This window comes from Gavia stellata, chromosome 3 (genome assembly GCF_030936135.1).
Source record: "Gavia stellata isolate bGavSte3 chromosome 3, bGavSte3.hap2, whole genome shotgun sequence".
NCBI classification, from domain to species: domain Eukaryota; kingdom Metazoa; phylum Chordata; class Aves; order Gaviiformes; family Gaviidae; genus Gavia; species Gavia stellata.
In genome coordinates this window covers 80,584,769-80,612,131 of record NC_082596.1, presented here as the reverse complement: position 1 = coordinate 80,612,131, position 27,363 = coordinate 80,584,769, and positions in this window count along the sequence as shown.

Genomic DNA, 27,363 nt, shown 5'->3' with positions numbered 1-27,363 from the left:
GTTTTTGCCTTGTTATTCTGTGTGTCACTTTTTCATATGCATTGATTACACTTTTTTATCTGATGACTCTGCCTTTCAAAATATGAAGTTATATGATAAAAGACACATCTCCACATGCACGAAGGAAGAGAGAGGCGTTACGGCAAGCAGGGCACCCCAGTATCTCAGACAAAGGATCCCCTGCCCTAGCCCATCCCAGGGCGGTCCCATCAGCCCCGTGACCTAGGGCTGACTCCCATCGCCATGCATCAATGGGAGCGGCTCTCTGGAGCACCCGTCGGAGCGTGTGTGTGGTCACTGCCCAGGGGTTTGGGGCACGTTATGGGTTGCAAGGGAAGGATGTTTCAAGATTGCTCGAGCTGGCAAGTAGGTTAAGTGCCTTGGGAGCCAGGTATGTGTGTGCTGAGCACCTGAAGGAGTCGGCTGCTGGAGTGACCAGAGGGTCCAGGACAACTGCCAGAAAGACAGCAGGGTTGGGGGGGGGCGTTGGGGGTGTCTGTGCATGAGACCACTGGATATGAGAGGATTCAGATGTGAGTTACTGGGCAGACTAGTATCTCAGGCCAGTTACTGGAGGGATGCCAGCGTGTGTTTCCCACTGGTGGACCTTCGTGCTGATCCGCTAGAGAGGGGAACAGGGTGAGGCTGTTGGTGATGTTCATGTGTCCAGTTGACAGTTTACAACGTTGAGAGGCAAGTGAGGTAGCTATGCTGCTGCCTGTACATAGCAGCGTGGCGTTTTCACAACCATATTAATTTGACACAGGTTCACCTCATAGCTACTTTGCTTTTCTCTGCAGGGCTCCTTTCTCTTCTGCTGTTTCTTGTTCATCATCGTGTAATTAGTTCTCTCTCAATCTGGAATCTGGCAGTTGTCTGTATGGGATCTGGTCCTGTCCCTTTTTTTTCTTTCCCCACACCATGTTGGATTCTAACTCCATTTTCGTTGTGCTTCCACTCAATCACAAAAGCTGCAAGTTTAATAACCACAGTCGATTATCTAGGTGTTGCGAGTAATAGCAGATCAGATTGATGGGAATTGCACTCAAAATATCCTTCTCTTATAATAGTTACCATTGACAACTATTCTCAGTATTGTTTTCCGAACAATTTTATATTTGCTTTTTTTTATTTATCCTAGTCCATGTTTCTGTAGTGTATTTTATGGTGATGTGAGATGGTAGAGGGATCACTTTGATTCTGTTCAGATAATGGCAGGGGCCTCTTTCACTGCAGTTACAGCCATGTTGATTTCAAAGTAAAAAATCTTTTTGGCTTGCTGTATCTTCTCTGCTCCAAAATATTGCCGCTTGAGGTCTTTAGCTCATTTAGTGAGCTCGAAATACATGGTTTTGTCTCTAGTCCTGTCCTTCAGAAGTGCAGTGCAGAATTGGCAGAAAAGATATACATTCATATGAAAATTAGTTCAGGCAAACTGTCTATCAAGTAAAAGACCATTTTTTTTTAAATGCAACAATATCAGAAATAGGTTTGTTGCTTGCCTGTTGTGTGGGACATTAGAATCAACATTACTGGTGATCACATTGAAGATATTCAAGACAGTAAAGCTGATTGTAATTGAAAGCATATTTATATTAAATGGCAAATATGCTCATTTTTAATATACAGAAAAGCATTCATTAGAAAAAAGTAATTCATTTCTTTTGAATTGAATGCAATATAAGTTTAATTTTCAGAACATTGCCCGGGGCAATGGCTTGACATTTTCTTGAAACCAATCTGATTAGTTTTCAGAATTATACTGAGAAATGTCACTTACTATGGAAAATACCTTTTTAAGCAGTGAACCTCAAAAGAAAAATTATTTTTTCTTTTTCTTCACAAATTGCTTTGTGCATTTCAGTGGCAAGGGCAACAGTTAGCTCTAATTGTGTATTGAGCTTGTTTTTATATGATTATAGAATCAATTCAGAATCTTAACAGAAAAATGATATGGATTGAACCAAGCCCATTGTGCTATTTTTGTGAAGGTGACCTTAAAGAGTAAGTGTAAAGGCTTTTACGTTTAAAATTTCAGTACTCTTCTGCTGTAATTCTTATGACATGAAGCTCAGAATTGCCTGTGTAATGTCTCCCTCAAAAGAAACAGGCTTTTTCATCTGAATTAGTGGCAAAGATGCATTGTATACACTCAGATACGGGTTTTGAATGAGTGAATAAATATACTAAAGTTACATAATACCATTTACAGGACTTGCTAATACAAGTATTTTGCCTATACCATCATTCAGTACTATGAAGATTTCAGTGGACTTAATAGATCTTACTGGACAGTGAAATGCTATTTTGAAGTATGATATTCAAATTAGTATGGTTAAACAGCTGGTAAGATTTGCAGAGCTTAAAAACAAGCTTTGATTGTCAGATTTCATATGGTGCAAAGCTTAGGTTTCTGCCAAAAGCACCGATTTCATATCTGAATCAAGATCTGTGGTTGTTGTATACAGGAAGGACAGCAGAACGCATTGTCTGGAGGATGATCATTTTCAGCACTGTAGTGGTTTTAATGATTAGGTTTAACACTCCAGACTATTTTGCTGTCTTCATTAAGAAAATATATATATATATGGAAATAAAGAATGCACATATTTTAAAAACTTAAGATTGTTTATGATATTTATTATTTAAATTCTTCCCTGTGCCTTAATTTTTTAATTAAAAAAACCACGGGGATTTGGACCTCCTTGCTAGTTTACTGTCTATTTTAATGCAGCTTACTTTCTAATTAGAGGGGTTTTTTTACATTACAATAAAGTTGATATACCATATTGCATTTGTCTATCTGTATGTTCTTGCAATGTTTAATGTTGTCATTGTAAACAAAGCACTATTTTCAGGGGACTTCAGTCTATCCATTAAAAAGAGAATAGAAAGCCAGTTGTTTTTATTCCTCCGGGTTCTGGAAAATGACATGTGCACTTCCAATTAAAAAAAGTATTCATATTGAAGAAAAATTCTTTGCAGAGGAAAGAAGTTGCATTTGACTGGTATGCCTACTGCAAGTTGTGGCATAGAACATGGTCTCTGCTAGAAACGAGGGGACCTCCTTTAAAATTGTTAGAATGACTTTGGACTTCCTCTGAAGTGAACTCAATCTTGCACTATGCTTGTTGGTAACATTGATTTAAATGTTCATATGTTAATGCCTATGTAACTAGTTGCATGTGCAAATTGATGTATCTAAGATCCAGTCTGACCCCCACTATCTGAAATGTCTGTGGCTTTGTCATTTAAAAAAAAGAAGTATTTTTAGCGTTCAGACACTTTGTGACAGAGGTCAGTATCTTTTTTTCTTCATTCTCTTTAATTCCCAGGTTTACAGATCGGGAAATGGAGCAGCGAAAAGAAAAAATGATTCACCCAAGGTGAATTAAGACGGGCAGTAATAGGACCCAGCTCTCTGTAGTCCCAGTCATACAACCTTATTCCTAATCAAATTTGCTTTCAAGCTATGTTAGTTTTAATTAAATAGAACTAGTCCTATCTCTAAGCTTCATTAAGGTGTCATTAAGAAACTAGGGAGATGAGAAAAGGATGTCAGAGTTCCTTCAGCAGGACCTTAAATTCTGTTTATAAACCCTAATGTAATTTCATATTCCAGTTTATTTCATTAAGGACATTGGTGTCTGTTGAACCCCTCTGAACCATAAAAATGCTAGTCGTGTTCTAAAGGAGCTTTCCAAAATAAAATTAAAAAAAAAAATCAAATTAGTCAAATCACTCATCTCCCCTTAAATGTTTTTGGGATCTGAAAACACCAAAAGAGTTTTAATTGTGGGGAAAAAATTGCTTAAATACAGTACTTGATAGCTTGGAAAGATCATACATGTTGTGACTGAACTGTAGCTAGATTTAAACTAGCATTTGGGACAATTAGAAAATAGTAAGTTTTGAGATGCTTTCTTTTGATGCTAAAATATCACGATCATCCTGAAATACTCAAGTAACAGATTGGGCTTTATGTGATATTGTGCTTTTGTTTGGGTTCTTTTTTTACTTTGTGTTTTGTTTGAACATAATGAAGTTTATAGTTCCAGGCTTTCATCCACAAGCAGAGGTTTAAAGACAGTTCAGAGAATTGTACGACTCTGTGGGGGTGCATCTTTTAAAGGAAGAAGAGGAGAAAATGTAATGTTGGGAGGCTGTTTAAAACCAAGCAGTTGAAAACTGTTGACTTTTGCTTAGAAGTGAATGTGTAGCACTATATGTGAGCATTTTAAAGTAGTCGTCTTAATTACACAGTGTGTTAAAATCTGCGTTATATGCTTGTGTGTTGGGATAACTAATTGATGTCCACTAGGTTTTCACAACACTCAGGAGCAGGAGCTGCACTCCAACATTGTGACCTTTTTTTTTTTTTAAGTAATGGTAATGGAAAACTACAAGCGCTAGTAGGTAACAGCAAGGTGGGCACCTAGCAGACATTTTGCCCTAAAGTTCATATATTTCAAATTGCCTGCAGTCCCTGTGAAATTCATGAAGGAAGCCAAGTTAAAGCTTTCTCCTTAATTTCTTTTGAAATTACTTTTTCAGCTGACTTTAATCATCTGAGAGGCGGAGGCAGAGGATGTGTCCTGGAAGTGCATTGGTTTGTTTCTTTGGTTTGGTTTGTTTCTCTCCAGGGAGGGAGCACAGCCAGTCTTTGTTAGGCAGTCTCACCGATATGCCTCATCCCTGGCCAGTTCCTTCCCTGTTCCTAGAAGGGATAAACCAGCTTTCATCCGCTTCTGCTCACCGCTTGCGCTATCTGCAGAGCTCTTGTTCTCAGGCATGTCTTTTATGTCTTTGGTCATCTGGGGTCTAAGCAATCGGCCTTGTTAGTTTCCAGCGCCACTAAATTGAGCCAGGGACCAAGGCAGGGCTAGCAGTTCAAATCCAAGCACGGCTGTGATAAACCATATGTTGATTTAAAAAAAAAACAACAAAAAAGAAGCCCAAAAACCCCAAAACGCTTTTTCTAACGTTTGTTCAGCACTGTGCTTTAGGAAGAGATGTCTCAAGGAACTGCATCTTTTCTTCCCCTTCACTTTTCTTTGTTGTCTTGGCATTTTCCCTCTCTGCTTGCTGAATTTGCAAGTTGGCTTTATTTACGCAGGATCTTACCCCTATTTAATTACTCATTCTAAAGATAGGATATGCATTTGTTACATATACAGTAAAACCTAATGAAGTGATATGAAACACTGAATGCAACAATTTAACCCTCCCCAACAATGACACCTGAACACAAAATGTGTTCTGTTTGCATTGCGAGCATCAGCCATGTTCTGAGCAGGTTTCAGCTGTGTTTAAAATACAAGCTGCACTGTGGTTCCTGGATGGAGCCACAGGGCTCTCCTGTTCCGGTCGGAAAATGTGCAAAAATTAGAAATCTTTGTAGTTAGAAAAGTGCAAAAAATATTTTGGACTCTCTCGTTTTTCAGAATTTAGGCTCATTTGGATTTAGTACTCTGAATGAAGCAGATTCCCATGAACAGATTCACATATACTGACTGTAGGCAGTTATTAATGCAGGTGAAGGGTGAGCTTTTATTTAGGCTTCCATTTAGTTTCACTTGAGCTGGTCTCTTTAGGAAGAGATTTCATCACCCTCACTGCTCTCTAGGAAGGAACATGAAGTCCTAGTCATAGGCTGAAAACTGGGCGACGGTATGATTAGAGAATGAGGTGGAAACTTCTAGTGACCCAGTCTGCCATAGGATATTCATAATATGAAAGCCTGGGATGCCAGCTCTTTTCTGTCTCAACAGCTTCTTCCAAAGAACATGCAATTTATTAATCCAAATGGATTTAGCATCCAGAGAAAAGGCATGCCACAGGAGAAAGACTTAATAGGCATGGGTCTTAACTCTCTAATTCACTGATGTTTTGCTACTGAAAGCCATTTATTTTCCATTACTGTGCTGCGAAAAGCACACTTGCAGTGTTCTCCCCATCTTCTTCGTTCTAGCAGAGAACCTGTGCCCTGATGTCTTTGGAAAACTGGCACAGCTCTTATTTTTAAGACCAGTATCTCTAAGGTTTTCATAGTGTTTTGATCCTGAAAGCAGATGCAAGATGAAAGTAAACCTGCTAGTGTGTTGACTGAAGGAGAGATGTAGCCTCCAATAACCATTCCCTCCCAGCTGTTTTCCTGGGGACTTGCTTTTCTTACTGAGGAATTCATGTGTGGTCCTGCAGCGTCTCAAGAGCAAACTGCCGCCTGCCAAGGTGCCTGTGGGATCTGGGACGCCAATACTGAAATTCCCCAAACCACTATCTTCTTAACCTGTAGTTGCTCAGAGGAGATGGCTCACTGATCCGTAAGTGAGGGAGACTCCTGGTAGTCCTTTCCCGCAGCCTCCTTTTTGCTGTGAAACAGTGAAATTCGAAGCTCTTTGTGCTTATTGATATATACCTGTCTGAATTTGTCCACTCCACAGAAGGAAGCAGCCTGTAGCGGAGGACTCCCATGAGTCTATGTTGTGTAGGGGTCACAGGATATGGATTACTATGGGATGAGGGTTTTAAAATAAATATGCACGCACATATGCATACATATGGGCATATAAACATGTATACAATATGTAGGGTGTATGTACATATATATGTGCAGGTTTTTTTAAATTGAAATCCTTTTGCATGGTGAATACACATACTTTCCGTTCTTTAGTCATCCATTTTCTGCCGTAGTGATTGTATTTTTACACTTGCTAGTATTTCAAGGGGCAGGCTGTATATTGTAACTACAAACCTGAAGCAATGAAAAAGAATGAGAAACATTTCTCATTACGTTGTTCCATCTTCTAACAGATGAAAGTAACATTCCCAGGGCTTCCTTCTTATACGTTGGGTGTACGTTTCTCTTTGAATTTCCAGCGGTAGAAAACCCTCAGGGAAAAGCGACAGCCATGCCAGCAAGACTGAGGTGTTGACCTGCAGACCTGTGGTATCTGAGTTTTCCATTGTTTCATTTTCCACTGATTTCCCGTTGTTATTTTCAGTCTAACTCTCTTAATAAAAGCTAGACAAAATAATATTGGATGCATAAGTATATGTATTAGTTATGAAAAATTACTAATCAATGGTTAAGGTTTTGCTCTGTCTTAAAGGGTTTCCATTTCTGATGGGAAACTTGGTAAAAGATAAGCAACTAAGTAGAAGTTTAAGATTTCTTAATGTTTCAGCAGTGAACAAAGACTTGTTACCAAATGTCTTCCACTGATAAAATAGTTTTGAAAATAAATTTAGTATTTAATGTGAATATTTCTTCAAATATTAAATATTCTAAGTTAGTGTTTGACCTTATGCAAAAGTACGAAAATTATAATAAAGGATCTACTTTAGCTGACTGATTATACAGCCCTCATTCATCCATGTAGTTTGATTGTTGGTGCTTCTCATTTGACTAAGTCCTCTTGCAGTTTTTAGCTGAACAGCACCAAACTGACGGTATTTTTATTTCAAATTTTTTGCCTACGTGTGTTATTTAAAAAAAACAAACAAACCAACCCCAAACCCACTGTTTTTTTCCTTTACCTTTATTTAAAACTTCCATATTTTCACTGAAGTAATTACAGTTCCTGTTTCCGAAAAGCATAAGCAGATAAAGAAACTAATGTAGAAGCATTTCATCAATATGGTATTAGCTGTTCAAGCTGGATTTGAAAGTGGCTCTCTTGGGATCTATGCAAGAAACAACTGCTATACTGCAAGTATACAAATGTATACTTTTTTGTATATTTCTATATAATTAAATAGAAAAGGGGATGCTAGTTTTTTTCCAGGTCTAACCTTATGTAATAAATTGAGCAAACTAATCAGCTAGTAAATGGAAGTATGCCATCTTATTTAATCATCTAAATGGCTGTATTTTATCATAGTTGAAGTATAGTTACTGTAATTCTTTATATGCGTGTACTTAAATTAAAATGCCATGTGTTGTAATTTGCTGGTGGTATGAACTGGGAAAAAAGATGCCTTCAGGTTTCCAAAACCTGACTTAACGACTGTAGCGATCATTTCAAGAAGTTCTATATAAAAATGCTTGGTCTTTTTGTCATGCATTTTCTATTTAAGTCAGTGGAAGCTGTATAGCTAAAATCACACTGAATTCATTGCAAATCTAGGGCATGCTTAAGGGGCACTTCATCTGAGCAAAGAAATCATCGCTTTGACTGTGGCTATGTTAAGTGAGAGCTGGAAGTGAATAGCTTTTAGTTTATTGCTCATTTGAAAGCTGGAGGGAAAAATGGCCTTTGTCTACCTGCCAAACTCTTCCCCTCCCTTGCCTAGACTTCCTAAAAATGCTCATTTGACATCTGGCAGCAGTTACCTTTGATTTCTTTCAGGAGCTTTTCCAATTGTTTTTTCCAGCGCTTCATTTTTTTTTCTTTTGTTCCTGTAATAAATTTGATCTGTTTTTAAAATGTAGTAAGTAAAAACTGATGTGGTTTGAAACAGGCCCCAAAGAAAAAGTCACTTAATGATAATTTCATACTTAATTCAAAGTCTGATCACTAAGATGTACTCTTGAGTTGCTTAGTCTTTCTGTGTTTGTTGATACAGGAACCTGTTAGGTTTCTTTAAGTAAATTTTAAAAGTCCTACCTTTTTGTATCTACTATAATGACGTCTTATTGCAGATGCAGTCTAAGTGTGTGTCGTAATGTTGAAAAACAGTAATTGCATCTTGTAGCAGATCTGTGATCTGTAAATCTTTGAATATGACACCTTACTGTTATGTAATTAAATAAGGAAAATGAAATTATGAAGTCTATTGGTACCTTCAACAATAGTGCTTTTAATGCATTAATTAGATGCATGTTTCCTCTGACACCACCATAAAGAGCAGAAAATATTTGTTGTTTTCATAGGAGTGCATTAAATAACACAAGCTTTTCTTAATAGAAGTAATAATGGGTTTATTGTGGTTTTGCATTTATTCTACTTTTTGTCTTCACATTTAATTGGGAATTTTTTGAGCTCCTGACATCACCATGGATGTCAAGTAGGCAATTCTTCGAGATCTTGAGACAATATTTTTTGGTTGTGGGTGGGGTGGAGGGTGGAATTAGTCTTCTGTTTTTTTCTTCAAAGCTGTGTTATTATAAAGCACTTTCCATACTCAGGATATCTAATTAAGTGTATAGCTAACTAATCACAAAATCACAGAATCACAGAATCACTAAGGTTGGAAAAGACCTGTAAGATCATCAAGTCCAACAAAAACAAACAAACAAACAAACAAAAAAAAACCAAACCACGAAACACACCACAGCCCACACCAAACCAACCTACCCACACCACACAGCACCATGTCCATCAAGCCACATCCCACAATGCCACATCCACACGCTCCTTGAATACCTCCAGGGAGGGTGACTCCACTACCTCCCTGGGCAGCCTGTTCCAGTGTTTCACCACCCTCTCAGTAAAGAACTTTTTTCTAATATCCAGTCTAAACCTCCCCTGGTGCAACTTGAGGCCATTTCCTCTTGTCCTGTCACTCATCACTTGGGAGAAGAGGCCAACACCCACCTCTCTGCAACCCCCTTTCAGGTAGTTGTAGAGAGCGATAAGGTCTCCCCTCAGCCTCCTCTTCTCCAGGCTGAACAACCCCAGTTCCCTCAGCCGCTCCTCATAAGACTTGTGCTCCAGACCCCTCACCAGCTTCATCGCCCTTCTCTGGAGAAGCTCCAGCACCTCAATGTCCTTCTTGTAGAGAGGGGCCCAAATCTTGCAAAGTCCTGCAACTCATTGCAAGAACAAATGAAAATGCTTTCTGAACAGTGAATAAGATGCTGTTCTGATGCTCAGTGTCGTCTTAGATGATGTGGTGAACGTGCCCATTTATACTTTGCCCAGGTAAGACAGGTGTTATTCCCATAGGGTTTTTAATAGCTTTTTTTGTTTCAGATTGAGTGACTACTAATACCAGGAATAGAGGCAAGAAAAGTTTTCCAAGAATAGAAAAAGAAGCCAGTTTAGATGAATTCAATCTCTGTTACTGTTCAAACTGGATTCAGATTTTATTAGTGGGTGTGAAGCTGAGAAGGATACATTGATGATAATAACAAGCATGTGTCTAAGGGAATAGACTCTGCAGAAGTTAAGCTTTGTGGTGGGTTTAGTAATGAGTCCCCAAGCAGTGCTTACTGTTTGCTGCACTGCTTGTACTTGCTGGATTTTGAGAAAATCAGGTAAAGCATTCCTGATACTTAAAGCCCTTTGCTAAAGAAATATATTCTCATTATTGGAGTACTTAGATATTTTGAGGTGGTTATCCTGAAGCACTATGCTTAATTTGCTTTCTTTTTTTTTTTTCTATGAAGCACAAAAGTAGACAATTTTTGGCACCTCATGGGTATCTTCTTCTTGTCCTTTTCCTATTCTCTTTCCTTTAGGAGTAGCAAAGAAATGCATACTTTGGTTTTGTGAAGTAGAGTTGGTATAATCCACATGGTAGTGCCTGGATAAAAATAAATAAATAAAATGGATACTAATTTGGAGAGTGGTGTAACATTCTTTACGTTATGGGTTATGTCTCTGTCATCTTCGGGCAGAATCCTCCTTGTAAGGACATTACAGAGAGTCCTGTAAATCAGAGTCCTGTGAAAAAAATAAATCTGTTCTTGGCTGACGTAACATCTCTTCACGCATTATTTTTCCTTTGAGCATCCTCTCAGCTAAGTTCTCGTGTCATTTTAGCTATTGCAGTCTTACATCCATCTCTATCTAAATTAAAACAACCCCTTCATAAACACTTAAATTCTGAAGATATAAAAAAAAATAAGATGTACTCTTTGTGACTGCTAATTTTCTTTCATTAAAATGCTGACCAGTGAAATAGAAAGTTGTAGCAGCATAATGATTTCTGCTTGATAAAGATGCTACTGTAGATAATGATGCTGCCAGATAAATGTCATTAGAGTATGTGACATTTTTCAAAACCAAATGTCAGGCCTCAGCTGATGTGCATATTGATCCAATAAATTATTTTTTCATGAGTGTGGAAGGTGCTTATTTTTGCAGTAAAGGTAAGCACGTTAAGATGATGGTTACTTAGAATTAATTTCTGGTTTTGCCTTCATGATTGAAGAGCATGGACTAAAGTTGTGTGGTTGTTAGACCCAGGAGTGCCCATTCATATCTCTGTGCAGTGCAACGTTGTGTTGACAATACATACATGATGGGAGAATTTGGATAGGTATGTAGGCTCACAGTCATGTTCAAAATGCAGTGTAAATGTAAAGACTTACCTACCATAAAAGTATGTGTCTTCCATAAGAAATTACATCCTCTGCTGGCAGCCAAGCCAGGAAGAAAACGGAACGGCGGTGCATGACTGGCACCTTTCATGAAGGTCAGAGGTCTGATTAAAAGCTGGTAGCTTGTGGTTTGTGAATCTCTGTGATGATATTTCACAATTAATATGCATTACAAAGTACTGTTTGAAGTAATAGTGGTACAGAACTGACAGTCTTGGTTGAAAAAAAATTATTGGGTTAATTCTGGTAATTTCATAATCTGATAAATTTAAGTTAAGGGTGGGAAAAAGCTTTTTTCATAATGTCCATGTTATAGATAAGACATTTTTAGGCGAGGATTGTCCTCCTAGCAGAATAGCTTTATTTCCTATTCACTTAAGTGTTTTCAGAGATATCCTTCATGTGGTTTCAAGTACACTTCAAAAAAAGAATGTTAAGAGTTTTCCAGGCCACTATGTAAGAATGATGTATGTATGAATAATTTACAGGACCCTAGTTTGCAGCATCATTGATCTCTGTTCCAAAAGAATTATGATTGACAAGGTACAGTAGATGTTTGATTTCAGCGAGCTTTTGTTGGATGATATTGCTATATAAAATTAACTTTTGAAGGGTACCCCAAGCTCATTTTTAAAATCTCTTTGTCTCCTTTTAAACAAAAGTCACAAATAACTGCTTTAATCATCTTGGCTTATTCAAAATAAGAAAAAGATAAAACTAGTTTAGCATCCAGTTTAGCTGTTGTTGTCTTTGGTGTGATTTTGGGGGGGTGGGGGTGTTCAGGGTTTTTTTTTATTTTTGTTTTTCTGTCTGGTGTTTTGTTTTGGGTGGGTTTTTTTCTTTTAAATAGTGGCATTGTAGTTTTACCAAAAATATTATGTTTTTCCTTGGAGGCAATATTTAATTTAGGCAGACAAGTTTTCTGGAAGTGGCCATGCTTCTAACCCTTTCCAATTTTTGATGTAAACCGTAAGTAGATAATTGGATCTTTAGGAGACATTTTGTAAGAGTTGGTATTTCATAAGGTGATGTGTATTGGATATGTTTAGAAAATGATAATCACCACACTATTAGTGTATATCTCTCAGTAGTAAATGTTAATGCTTCCTATTAAAAGAGAAAATCAGGATACTGCCCATATTGCTTACAACTTGAAAGATCAGGACATGAATAGCATCTGGCCAGGGAAAATAGCTTCAGGATGTCATAGCCTGTAGTCAGAAGGAAACCCGGTGAAGAGAAGACTTGTAATTCATTCCGATTATAGCCAAGTTTGCTCTTGGATTCATTTCTGCCAGTAGCAAATCTCAGAGATATGTATCATCTGCTAAGAATTCCCCCCTCCTGGCTGTGGAAAATACAATGCTTGGAACCTGTCAAACGCTTGCGTGGCTGGGTTAGAGAGTGGTACAGTTGGTCTTCGAAAAGACACTGCATCCAGGCAATTTGCCATTGTATTGACTGCCCAGCACTGGTTATTTCACATAGAACATGTATTGCCAGCTATCACAGAGCAGCAGTACAGCGTAAAACACGTGTTCTATTTTTGCCTCCCATACATACCTTGTTATAGATAGCATGATACAGTTTTTACAACAAAGTCCTAGGCTAGAACATCAGAAGTCACATTTCACAGACTTTGTGTGTATTAAAAAACCAACCAAATAAAAAACCCCCATCCCTGATTTACAGATATCATACAGTCTCTTCACATTTTCTCATTTTTTTAAAAATATGTATAGATCTAGGCTGAACAAATTAATTTTCCTGTCAATGTTTTATCACCCCAAACAACAAACCTGTGTCAGACATTTTTATCAATCATGAATGCTGTGAAGTTCAGGGCCCTGGAAGAGTACTCGCCAAGGATGGAGTGATGCTTGATTTTTCATCTACTGCTTTCCTTCCCAAAGTAGAGGAGACGGATTTGGCTTTAGCGAGTAGAGCAAAAAATGTCAGGTGTAAAAGCAGTAAATGGAACCTTCCAAAAGCAGTAAATCAATATCTTGATATTTCCTAAGCTTTTGTTATGTTTGGGCAATGCTTTTTATTGTAAATTTGGCTGTAGTTTATCAATATTCAAAATGCTTTATAAAACATTTCTAAATGTAAAGTTTTAGCCAATATAATATGTGTATTTGAGTTTGGTCTACTTTTCCTTAAATACCCTCTGTAGTAACAAAACTGGTGGTATATTTGGAAGTAATAACTGCTTTGCTAAGTTGACTTTAAATAATATTGCTATTTCTTCATTTGTCATAGAAATGTTATCTTCCTGAATAGCACCTGAGTTATTTATTAAGCGGCAGATACCATTTAGATTAAAAAAACAACATATCTGGCTCTCCCGTAGTTAAGGAGGCTCTGAATAGTGCATGACACACAGAACTTAAATTCCTTGACATTATGATAAAAAGTTCAAAGATCATTATCAATGTTGTGCTCTTTCAGTAAACAAGACACTTTTGAATTAGGTGTCTGAACTTTATTCTATGTTCAGCTTAGATTGGCTTGTAAATTTTTTTGTTGTTTTTGTTATACAGTGCCCTACCCTTCTTTGGGAAAACTTGCAAACTTCCCTTTCTTGATGATTAGTGCTTCTGTGTGGAGCTGGGTAGGTCTTACCTATGTAAAAGCGTTACATCCTTCAGCGGAAGATACTAGTGCTGCTGAGAGAGGACAAGTTTTCCTTCTGCAGAGTGTAGAAGATTTGGTCCCACAGAAACTGGGAAGCCGCCTTGCAGCGTGCTGCCTAGCAAGTAAGAAGAAAAGAGCCCTAGGCCTCATAAGAAAAAGCAGGTACAATGTGAATTTTCTTGCTTTGAGATTTGCCTCGGGCAAGCCAGAGTAAGTTGCTTTCTTTTGCCTTGTCTGCTTTTTTTCTTTGCTCCTCAAGATCACCTGGCAGAACAGCCCTCATCAAGGCACTCCTTGCAACTCCTGGCCTGCCTAAGCTTAGCCTCTGTTTTCCAAAACGCCATGCCTTGCTTTTGCTCCCCGTGCTTACGCCTTCAAAATCATCATTCGTTGTGTTCCCGTTCCTCTAAGTCACGGTCTAGTGTATAACCTCAGTGTTTAGTTTGGCAAGGCTGTTACAATACTGCCTGACGTTCTCCCAAGCAAGTAACTGTAGAGGAAGATACCAAAAATGTAAAGTCCTAAAGTTACGCAGGCATGGTTTTGAATAAATGAATGTATGCAAGGCGGGTTGAATGACTGTTGATTTAGTGTTACAATGTGGATTTTTTGTGGTCAAGGTCTTGACTTTCTTTTTATTGATCATTTGCTTTTGGGGCAAGGGTAGTCACCGAACAAAGAATATATTTGAACAACTTTTGCTTTTGTGTGTGATTAATGTGTGCTTGGAATAAGTTGCAATGAAGTGCTTCAATATGTATCCATACACAGTATTATTTTTAAAGCCTGTGTTAAAATGCCTTGAACTTACTGATACATAAAAGAAATTATGACCAAATAGTGAAAGTGAAGACAAAACAGTAGAAAAATTAACTGATCTTGAGTAAGGACTATATAATATGCAATTCATTTGTGCTGGATATTGTTTTCAGAACCATAACAGAAGTCTGAATGACACAGATCTTAGAATTAAAACAGAGCCTCATGGTCAGCCCTGCCCCACCAATACTGTTACCTCTTTTGAAAGAAGTAGTGTAGTACAAATCAACAGTCAGAATGGCTTGTGTAGTATTAACACTATGAGAAAAGTAAAGGACTTTTGAGTGTAGGAGTGGTAAGCTTAGAAAGGCATCTGGAATAGTGAGTATTTTCAGTGTGCCTTAAACCTGGGGAAAGGTTTCCCCTTAAATAGGGGAAAGTCCTGTTGGAGCCAGAAGTTTGACCTTTAGACAGAAGCAGAAGTGAGACTGCTCATTCCATCTTTGGAAATGTGGTATAAATTTCTGTAATTCTTGTATTGTAAGTACCTATGTTTACACATTTTTCTTTGGGAAAATGTGTTTTTAGAGAGAATCTCATCTGCTGTAAGACTTTTTTACACCTGCTACCTTTGCATGAAGGTGATCAATAAGTTTATTACTGAGTTTACTTTTAAGAGCACCACTAATAAAACTACTTGTGAGAACTTTCTTCTTTGCTGAGATGTTAAAATATCATAGAGCATGATCAACTGGCATCCTGTATTTTAGCTGTTCATTTAATTTATTTTTCATATATATATATTTGTAAGAATATATATAATGTGCATCTAAAGCGTTCAGCAGTCTCATTTATGGAGAACTGCTTGTTTCCAGACTGGGAAAAGAATTATGCTTTTCCTAAGGGGAAAAAATCCTTTTGTTCTCTTAATTGACTGTCTTGAAAAGGGCTGGCAAAATTCAGTGTTCTTCTGCATGTGATTCAGCTCTGAATGTCTTCCTTTTCCTCCCATATAGACTGAGGAGATGTACTATAGTCTATTTTCAAGCATAATTTTGTTGTGAAGTGCTAGCTGGTGAACTACTGCTTAATACTCCCTCCTGTTTCTCTTCTCCATCTTCATTTGCTTTGCCCTCATATAAGGCATCTCAGAAGGAAAACCATTCTTGCTGTCTGGTATTTCTTAGGGATGATACTGCCTACTCCTCTTTCTGTTCTTATTCTCTATATTTTTTCTGACTGTCCAGGCTGTTCTTTGAAGCAGCTTACATAATATGTGTGTGGCTTGCTGTTATGGATTGATTGATAGATTTTTTTAAAAAAAAATTATTTGCTTGTTTTCCATCACTGATGCCTCCAAAAGTTCTCATGCTGCCGATGGTAGTGTTCTACAGGTGGCAGAATGTGAAGTTGTGTGCTGGGCTGGTGAAGAGTATTTTTTCAGTCCACTGTCAATGTTTTTTCTTTATCTTCCTATCTTTAGTAGGTTTCTCATATTTGATAGTTACTTTTGCATTGCCATGGCATTCCCTGTGATGCAGAGAGAATGAAGTTTGAAGTGCTGTTGATGTCATCATCCATACACGTTTCACAGAACGTAGCAAGGTGAGCTGTCCTGTAGAATCCCACGTCACTGAGCTCACTGCGCTTTAGCCTATCCATGGGAGAAACACTAGACTTTGTGAGGGATCTGTTTTCTGGAAAAGCAACTAAATAAAATTTATAAATCCTGTTCAGTTTGGAAATCACAGTTCTTGAACCACTCACCCTTTCCCTTTTCTCTCCCTTTTATCCCAGAAAGTAACCAATGGGAGGGGGGAGGAAAAAGTGTTTTAAAAAATAAAATTTAAAAAAAAGGCTGAAAAAACCCAATCTCTTCCTTTCTTTTTAAATCTGAAATACCTGAAGCAGGCTTCCCTGACATGCCCCCAGACTTAGTATCAGCATCATAAGATACCCTCAGACCCTAAGTAGTCCATCTAGATCTACTGCATCCTTTTGTCTCCTTTGTTTTCTGGAAAGCAATAAATGTTCTTTTTCTGTTTTCCTTTCTTTTGTTACCTATTTATATATTTTTTTTTTCTTTTTCCTTGGCAATTCAAGGGCTTGTATATGCATCAAATTAGAAAATGATGTTCTTCTGTTGATGCTTTCGTAGTACTGTTCTGTGACCATACTGCTCAGTATGGCATTCATTTTGCATTTGGTTCGAGATAGTTGTAGGCTAGTCCTAAAAAAGTGCATTCCAGATTCAGCTTATTGAGAACATAAAGTATTTCCATTGATATACTGGGAAGACCAAATAATGGGAGGTGGCAGAGAGCCATCAGAAGTAATAGATTTGTAAGGTGATGAAAATCTTCTTGGCCTCTATGTAGCAGATGAATAAGAGCAGAAACAGCTGCCTTCTTTACACACTTTGTCTCAACTAAAACACAGGAGCAGGAATGCGAGCAATGGTTTCAGAAAGTGTCCGTTTCCAAAGCATGGACTGTTTAATTTCCAATTTTAAGAAAAATTGACTAGAGGGGGCAAAGGTTGGAGTGCTCGTCTGCTACCTGAAGGTACTGATCCAACCCAGAAATTGTTGTGGGTTGAGGGGTATATGTTCAGGATTTTGTCACTTTTTTTTTTTTTCCTCCTGAGGGATGCTAGGAACAAAGGAGGAAAGACTCAGGGATATCTTCTTCTCTTAGACGGCTCTCAGAGCCAAAGGTTGGAGAGCTGAAGTCAGAACTAATTAGGTTGTCAGAGTTAGTCTGCGCTTGAGAGTGTGTGTGCATTTATAGATTCATTCATTCATAAATACATATATATACACCTGAAATACAAAACTAGGAGAAATACTAGCCTCTGTGAAAAGCTGCAAGTCCATAATTTGGGTTTCTTGTACTGCCAAGGTCATAGCTCAGAGAAGGAGCAGGGTCATGTTGTCATAGAATCATAGACTGATTTAGGTTGGAAGGGACCTTTAAAGATCATCTAGTCCAACCTCCCGCCATGGGCAGGGACATCTTCCACCAGATCAGGTTGCTTAGAGCCCCGTTCAGCCTGACCTTGAACACTTCCAGGGACGGAGCATCTACAGCTTCTCTGGGCAACCTGTTCCAGTGTCTCACCACCCTCATTGTGAAGAATTTCTTGCTTCTGTCCAGCCTAAATCTACCCTCTTTCAGTTTAAAACTGTTGCCCCTTGTCCTGTCACTACAGGCTCTGGTAAAAAGTCTCTCTCCCTCTTTCTTACAAGCCTCCTTTATATATCTAGAAAGGCTACAATAAGGTTTTCCCGGACTCTTCTCTTCTGCAGGCTGAATCACACGAACTCTTTCAGCCTTTCTTCATAGGGGAGGTGTTCATTATAACAATGTTTGACAAATTGTGCATACGCAATGATTTTGGAGAATGCTCTTTTTTCCTCAAATAGTGAATGAAATAGGCTGATCAACTGTACCAAATTTAATTTCCTCTTTAAAATAATTACAGCTACAAAATCTACAACCCCACATAATTTAAATATACATTTATTTAAACTAAAGTATTTTATATATTTTTAAAAATAAAAATACATTTGCTAAATGAAGAACTGGAGTAGTATCAGTGGGAGATCTTTTTTAAAAAACTAATTATTTGTAGTAAATACATATTTGTAAAGAACTGCAGAGCTAATTTAACTTTTTAATTTACATTGTTAACAGAAGAGCCTGGAAAGAGAAAACAGTAGTATACTGTAAATATTTTGTTTAGAAGTATGTAAGCCAATGACTTGCTTCTAATTTATTGATGATGTTAAGCATAATAGCTATGGCCATGATCAGAATGAAGTTTGATGATGTGAATTATTTTTACTGGTGGAAAAGTTAAACAGGGTCAAAACATTATGCTCTAAGTCATAATAAAATCTCTTCCTCTTAGCAAGCCGTTCCGGTGGTACTGCTGAATGTAACCATGGAGTTTGGTAGTTGAAGAAGGAATGTTAGCACACAAAGTAATGTAAGAAAATAATAGAAAGCCAAGTGAAGCCTGAACATTAAGTGAAGCCTGTTGCACATTGTGGATGGTGGCCGTGCTGGGCTTTGCACTATGCTCCTGCTGTAACAGCATTTATATAGCTGAGAGCTTTTCCCTTTGGTCAAAACAGAAGAAAAAATTGTGTCTGAGATTTTCTTTTTCTCCTCAAACAGCTGTTAACAGTAGGTACCCCAACTTTCAAAATATTTCTTTCCCTAAAGTTACTCAAACTCTGTGGAAGTAATTACAAAGAGGGATGTCTGTTTCTTGTCTAACTGGCTTGGTTGGTTGAAATACTGCAGATGAACTGTATAAATGAAGTAGAATTGGGGGGGGTGTGGTGTCACTGCCAAATTCTGATCAGGCTGGGATCATAAACTGCTTTGAAACAATTTCCCTCCTTTTTCCACTTTTCATTTTACAGTGATGCTTTTATGAATTAATGATGCATGTGTGATTCTTTTATCTTATTAGTACTGCATATGCATACTGTAAATGTCAGCTTAGGTGGCAAAGCCAGGGGAACAGTATGTTTTGGTTCATTGCTTTGTGCCACTGTATTCTGTCTAAAGGGAGACAAAAGAAACTGCATCTGCCCAGTTTGTTTATGTTTTTATGTTCTGTAAATATATACTAGGTGAAAAGCCAACATTGTGATTCTCCATTTGTGCCAGCTTGAAAAAGACATGATGACATTTAAACCAATAGAATACATGAAATTTAAAGAACGTTCTCTTAATACTCTTTTTTTTTCTTTTTTCTTTTTTTTTCCCCTTTCAAAAGGGATGAATGTGAATGTGCCCTTCCATACACACTTCTGTTTCAGGACTGAGCTTTTGAATTCAGGATGTGGTTTTTAAATTCTGTTCTTCTGCCTTCAGTAGTGCCATTGTAAATCTGGAGCTTCTTCATTAGAACTGACAATTTTATTTCAATGTCTTCTGTCACAGAGTACTGCTTTTGTTATATTACCAATCAGAAATTGATGCAAAATAGCCATATCAGTTAGGGTCCTTATTGACTGACCTACATAGAGTTAGTTTAAAAAATGTTGCTAGCAATACCTTCCATTAATCACTTTATTTAGATTATAGGCGTGTTTTCCCTCCTCTTTAATTAATGGGAACCTTCCTCCTGGAACATCTACAGCACTCTTCCTTCTACTTTATGTCAGCATGGAGATTAGTTTCTTTATCTGTGTTGAGCCTATCTATTAAAAGAAGATAAACTGGACAAAGATAAACTGGAGGTAAACTTCAGTATGTCCACTGACATCTTAATGTTACTGGAACGAGATGCCTTTGTAACTCTATCCATGTAGTCCAGGGCGTAACTACATTTTAACAGCCTATGAACTGTGTACCTTGTATGGCTCTGATGGCAGATGTTACCAGCTGGCACAGCCGTACAGACCTAAAAATTGCTTTAATGAGAAAGGAAATCTGATTGCTGGGGTTTTTTTTTTTGTTTTTAAAAGCTGCTCTGGTGCTAGTTTCTGTTGTTGCAAATTTCCCTGGAGAAAATGTGGCTATGTCTTGCACGTTTGTGTAGTATCCAAGTGACAGACAGCTTTAAGAACACAGTTTGGCTACTCTTGTGGTAAGAATCATTTTTGTCCAGCATTTTGTAGCTACATCTCTCCTCACAGCAGTGCAGAAATTTACATAAAGCAAATTATTCTAAAGATACACTAAAATCTGATGATGTTTGGGTTTTGTTTGTTAGAATTCTGTGCAAGAACTCCAGGTATACTTTCTGACTTGCAGAAAAGCTACATGGTGCTAATTCACATGTAAGTTTTGGGTTCATCATTTGCCTCGGTTGGATGCAATAGATATGACCAATCTTTTGACGTTCCAAATTTTTTTTCACTTTTTTCCCTCTGTCCCTTCCCCACTCCTCCCCTCCCCAGTTTTCACTTGAGATGTATGCTGTTTGAGTGCTGGATTTTCAGTGGCTTCTTTTGAACTTAGAGCAGGAGTATTCAAAAATATTTTTCTTCATTTGTGTTTCATAGTGTAGATTTCAGCATTCTTTTTTTCAATGATTTCTATAACTCCAATTCCATCTACCCAGAGCTGTTGCAGAAAATCTGTGGTGAAGGTTATTCTGCAAGTGAATAGTAAAAATCAGTTACTAGTGTAAGTGCTGTTTTCACATCAGCTTAAGAAAATTATTGCTTTACCTGCCTGAAGTGTCATAACCTCATGTTGTTTGGAGGTGATCCTCACCATGGCCTTGTAGACGTAAAAGCTTAACCAGCGCTCAGGTAATTCTCTTGACGTCAACATGCTTCAGCTTGTCAGATGCCTGCCTTACTGTGCTTTGAGTTATAGTGTTGGAAAGCCTTTTTTGTAAACAGCAGTCTAAGCCACCCTAGAAATGGAGGTACCTGTTCTGTTGTGAACAAGAACGTGTGCCCACAGCGCGTCATCTCAGCTTTGCATCATCAGCCAGGTGGGTTCCTGCTGATGTGGTGGCTGGTCTGTTGCAACAGGTATGGGGCTGGGGCAGGAGGAGAGCAGGGGAATTAAAAAAAGAGAGAAGGAAATATTGTCAGTACTTCCTCATGAGCATGAAGTAAGCAGAAATGCAAAAGGAAAACAGAAGAGAAGACTGCGTACCCTTCAGCAGAGGTTAGGGTTTTATTATTTTAATTTAGACAAAAATTAAATTGCAAGTGTATGTGTACTTCAAACATGCCGTTCAAATTACTTGGGCAGGGTCTTGAATTCAGCGTTATTAAGAAAGCAGTTCTGTATGTAGCATTATCATGTCCTAACACTTTTATCTTTTACCTGTAATTTCATAAGATTTTTATCCCCTAGCAGAACTGGTATAGGCTGTTATGCACTGAGTACAAGATTTCTAATCTCATGGAATAAATTCATAGACAGTTTTGTAAAAGCTGAAATACAAATTTATTCAAACTAGCTTAGTGAAGCAAATTTTGGGGTTCCTGCTGGAAAAGGAACATCTTGTACATCAGAGAACCAAATTATGTATCTGATTATTTGAGAATTTGCATAGAAATAAGAAATTATGCAGAAATCAAAAAATAATGTTCATTGGAGTTTGGACAAGTGCAGTAAAGAGACTTGGAGTTGCACAGAGTAGAAAATGAAAGCAAAATCTCTGACTTACTCTACTTCTGTTGAGATTATGTCCAAAGAAGGATTTTTTTTTTTTCTTCCCCCCTTTTTTCCCCCCCTCCCATCTCTCCTTTTGCATATGCCTCTGAAAGGGAGCATTGCTATCTGTCGTATGTGAGACATTGCCCTTTAAATATCAGTGATAGTACTGGGTATATTAAGAGCCAGATAATTGATTGATTTTGAAGGGTTTTTTTTTTAATGCATTTTTATCTTCCTGAAATGTTTGTTTATGCTTGCACCTATAAGCAATGCTCAAGTGGATTTTAAGATAAGTAGGACTCCATCTCTATTTTTCTTGAAACACAACTCATGGATAAAGTTTATGTTAAGGGAAGAAAGCAAGCTGTTAGCCTATAAAAGTATCTATAGTTATATAAAACATGGATAACATATAATTCTCTTGTTTACTTATAGACAAAGGACAAGGATAAGAGAGTAGTGCCAGAGAAATTTTAAAGCCACCCACGGACAGAGAACCATCATAGTATTACATATAACATCAGTGAAATCACAGAATCACTAAGGTTGGAAAAGACCTGTAAGATCATCAAGTCCAACCATTACAAAAAAAAAACAAAACAAAAAACCACACCACACAAAAAACCACCCGCACCACACAGCACCATGCCCATCAAGCCACGTCCCACAATGCCACATCCACATGCTCCTTAAATACCTCCAGGGAGGGTGACTCCACTACCTCCCTGGGCAGCCTATTCCAGTGGGTCAACACTCTCTCAGTAAAGAAATTTTTCCTAATATCGAGTCTGAATCTCCCCTGGTGCAACTTGAGGCCATTTCCTCTTGTCCTGTCACTCATAACTTGGGAGAAGAGACCAACACCCACCTCTCTGCAACCCCCTTTCAGGTAGTTGTAGAGAGCGATGAGGTCTCCCCTCAGCCTCCTCTTCTCCAGACTGAACAACCCCAGCTCCCTCAGCCGCTCCTCATAAGACTTGTGCTCCAGACCCCTCACCAGCTTCGTTGCCCTTCTCTGGACATGCTCCAGCTCCTCAATGTCCTTCTTGTAGTGAGGGGCCCAAAAGTGAACACAGGATTCGAGGTGTGGCCTCACCAGCACCGAGTACAGGGTCATGATCACCTCCCTGCTCCTGCTGGCCACACCATTTCTGACACAGGCCAGGATGCTGTTGGCCTTCTTGGCCACCTGGGCACACTGCTGGCTCATCTTCAGCCGACTGTCAATCAACACCCCCAGGTCCTTTTCTGCGGGGGAGCTTTCCAGCCACTGGTCCCCAAGCCTGTAGTGTTGCGTGGGGTTGTTGTGGCCAAAGTGCAGAACCCGACACTTGGCCTTGTTGAACCTCATACTATTGGCCTGGGCCCATCGATGCAGCCTGTCCAGATCCCTCTGCAGAGGCTTCCGACCCTCAAGCAGATCAACACTCCCGCCCGACTTGGTGTCATCTGCAAACTTGCTGAGGGAGCACTCGATCCCCTCGTCCAGATCATTGATAAAGATATTAAACAAGACCGGCCCCAAAACTAAGCCCTGGGGGACTCAGTTTGTGACCGGCCACCAACTGGATTTCGCTCCATTCACCACAACTCTCTGGGCTCGGCCATCCAGCCAGTTTTTAACCCAGCGAAGAGTGCACCTGTCTGAGCCACGAGTCGCCAGCTTCTCCAGGAGAATACTGTGGGGAACAGTGTCGAAGGCTTTGCTGAAGTCCAGGTAGACAACATCAACAGCCTTCCCCTCATCCCCTAGGCGGGTCACCTGGTCATAGAAGGAGATCAGGTTGGTCAAGCAGGACCTGCCCTTCATGAACCCGTGCTGGCTGGGCCTGATCCCTTGGTTGTCCTGCACGTGCCCCGTGAGCGCCCTCAAGATGAACCTCTCCATAATCTTCCCTGGCACCGAGGTCAGGCTGACAGGCCTGTAGTTCCCCGGATCCTCCTTCCGGCCCTTCTTGTAGATGGGCGTCACGTTGGCAATCCTCCAGTCGTCCGGGACCTCCCCCGTTAACCAGGACTGTTGATAAATGATGGAGAGCGGCTTGGCAAGCTCCTCCGCCAGCTCCCTCAGCACCCTTGGGTGGATGCCATCAGGCCCCATAGACTTATGAGTGTCCAGGTGGCATAGCAGGTCGTTAACTGCTTCCTCCTGGATCATGGGGAGCCTATTTTGCTCTCCATCCCTGTCTTCCAGCTCAGGGAGCTGAATATCCTGAGGGTATCTGGTGTGGCTGTTAAAGACTGAGGCAAAGAAGGCATTAAGTACCTCAGCCTTTTCCTCATCCTTCGTGACAATGTTCCCCGCTGCATCCAGTAGAGGATGGAGATCCTCCTTGGCTCTCTTTTTGTTGTTAATGTATTTATAGAAGCATTTTTTGATATCCCTCACGACCGTGGCCAGGTTGAGCTCTAGCTGGGCTTTCGCCTTTCTAATTCCCTCTCTGCATGACCTAACAAGGTCTTTGTATTCTTCTTCAGTTGCCTGCCCCTTCTTCCAGAGGTGATAAATTCTCTTTTTTTCCCTGAGTCTCAGCAAAAGCTCCCTGTTCAGCCAGGCTGGTCGTCTTCCCCGACGGGTCTTCTTACGGCACATGGGCACTGCCTGCTCCTGCGCCTTCAAGGTTTTCTTCTTGAAGAATGTCCAGCCTTCCTGGGCCCCTTTGCCCTTCAGGACTGTATGTTTTAGTAAAAATTACTGAAGTCAAACTAGAAATGATTTTGTAACTTTGCTTGTGCCATTCCTAACCAGATGAACAGTATGATACTTGCCTTTGAGTTTCATAGGAGAAAAATGAGACAGGCTTTCCAAATTAATTTTAATTATGCTGAAACTGATTTCTTGGGATAAGTACAAAATGTGTGAATCTTTCTTTTTTTAGAAATCATTTTTATGTCTTGCTGTCACTGGATGTGACTTTGCGTATGGATGTTAGATGATCTTACAGATGTTAGATGAGCTTATGCATAAAGAGAGACAATGTAGAAGGTACAAAGGTGTAGGGAGATGCATTAATTGCTGAGGTAAAATGGTGTGGAGAATTCTGTGGGAAGGTATATAGGAAGGGCAAATGTACATGGCCCTCTGAAGAAGGTAAACACAAACTATGGATTTGAGAGAGGCATAATGAAGTAACTTAAGCCATTTAGAAAGGGGATGCATGTCTTCCATACTTCAGAAGTATTCTGAAATAAATATCGGAGGATGAGAAAGGTAAACATCAGATCTGGAAGAAAGAAGATACAATAGGTAGGTCTATATTTAAGCTCTCTTCTGTTGAAATGGAAAGCAAATGTCAGATTATAGTGCTGCTGTGAAGCAGATCTAAAAGGCAGGTCCACTCCCTACACTTGCAGGGACAGTGTAGTTGAACTTGCTGGCATGAAGGTCTAAACAGGCTGGGACATCCCCATGGGTGAAAATCTTAAAGGAAGTCTTAGTTGAAAGCCTTTGAGGATCTTTCTTGTTCTCTGGGTTGAGTCTGAGATGGCTGTGAAGCATCTGACGAATGACTAAACCAAACCAGCTTAACTCTTTGTGTTAAGAACAACTCCATACTTTACATGTTTGTGTAATCATAGCTGATGAGGAAGATTTAGCAGATTTGAGGACAAGCCACAATGCACAAGCTGACAGCCAAGGCAAGGGAGATCATAAAAGGGCATCAGGCAACTAATTAGGGGCTAATAGCCTACAAGGTGATAATGGACTTCTTCATAAAGCAAATTACCTGTTGACATTGGTACAGGTAAATCATGAGAAAGTAAAAATATGTCTGCAGTTCACAAACATAGGTTTGTAACAGACAGAACATGGGATAACTGTGGAATAAGGAATTGCCAGTTAAAGATCAAAAGCAGAAAGGACTGTGTTTATATGAAGAAAAGAGGAAGGAGAAACAAAACTAACAAAAGCCAAACAAGCTTTATAGATACAAAGCATGAAATAATAATAGAGAAGCCTTTCTAAAAAAAGGAAATTATTCCTGTAAAGTGTAAAATAAAGAATCAGTGAATGTTATTTCATCCAGCTATAGGACAGAGGTATAATTTTGTGGCAATTAAAAAAAAAAGAAAAAGCAGAAAGTATTTCTGTCCCAGCCAAGCTTCTTTACTAGTAAGGTATGTACAAGTACCTTGGAAAATGGAATTTTTCGCAAATTACATGACTCATCTATATCCCCAGGGTGTGAAAGAGGGTGGAGAAAGAAAATTATTTCTTTATATCAGTCTTAGTAATGGAGAAAAGGGAAATACTAGAATTGCCCTAAACAAGACAGAAAAGTGATTTCATATAGATAGCTGAAATAGTGTTATTATGTACTGTCTTTCACCAGATCTGCCTCGCAACTGTGTAAAAGTGCTAAATGTTTCAAAAACATTTAATCCAAGCTCTAGACTTTGCCGTTGTCGATTATTTTCATTGAGAAGATACTTGGAGATTAAATATTCCTTGAAGATGAATGCATGAAAACTAGCATGCTTTTAGTAAAGGTAAATGAGGTTCTCGCTGCATAGTGAATGATAATGGTGGATGTCTACTCAACATACCACAGCTCAGCACTTCCCTAAGAAAATACTCAGCATAAAGAACATTTTGGAATCAAAACAAATCCCAAACCTTTTGTAGAAGTGGATCTTATTCACTGTTGGAGAGACACAGACAAATCCCTGTTCTTCAGTGGTTTTCTCCAACTTAAATGTGTATGGATCCTTTGTAGGGAAAGGATATGAGCCAGTGTGCCAAGATCATCTTCTATGGCTTCCCGTTCCTTCTCTGATTTGTCTTTCAGTCTCTTGGTTAACAGTCCAGAACTCTTTTCCAGATGCTGATTTCCTCAACAGCATCCTGCTTCAGCTCTGTCTTCAGTAGGAAGGCACTTTTCTGGGCCTCTGTGTGTCAACTCTGGTGGAAATTTTCCATTGTTTATTGGTCTAATCAGTCCTGCTCTCTGCCTGGTCTCATTAGCTACTTTCAAAATGACTGGCTGCTGTCAGTACTAATTTCAGTATTTCCCTCTGTCTTGTGACAATCTGTTGACGACACTAAGTGCAAGTCCCCTCACGGCGGTAATAAGTACTGTGTTACTTCAGTAAATGGTTTATTTAGCAGATGGTTTCCAAGCAGACTTGACAGAATTCCCAGGTGGACTCCTTTATAGTTCTACAATCTCTGGACTGATTGACTTCTACCAAAAATTGACTTTGTAAGGACTTCCTTTAGGTCCTTGAAGTACAATTTCAGCATACAGAAGGATATGGATTTCTGTCCAATAATGTTTTTGACTTAATATCTGATGAAGACATTAGGTTATAACTGTTGACATCCTAGACTTCATTAGCTATTCTCCTGATCTTTGCTAATTACATATTAGTTAGTTCTTTTCAAGTGAGCTATGTATTGTTTTTCTTGATCTCTAGTAACACAGATTTCCTGACATGTTTCCCTCAGATCTAGTTGCTGTTATTCATGTTGGAGATTAGCTTTATTCTTATGTCTGCGAACATCAATGTTTTCTGGATCATTATGTGCTATTAAATATAATGCACACTCTAAAA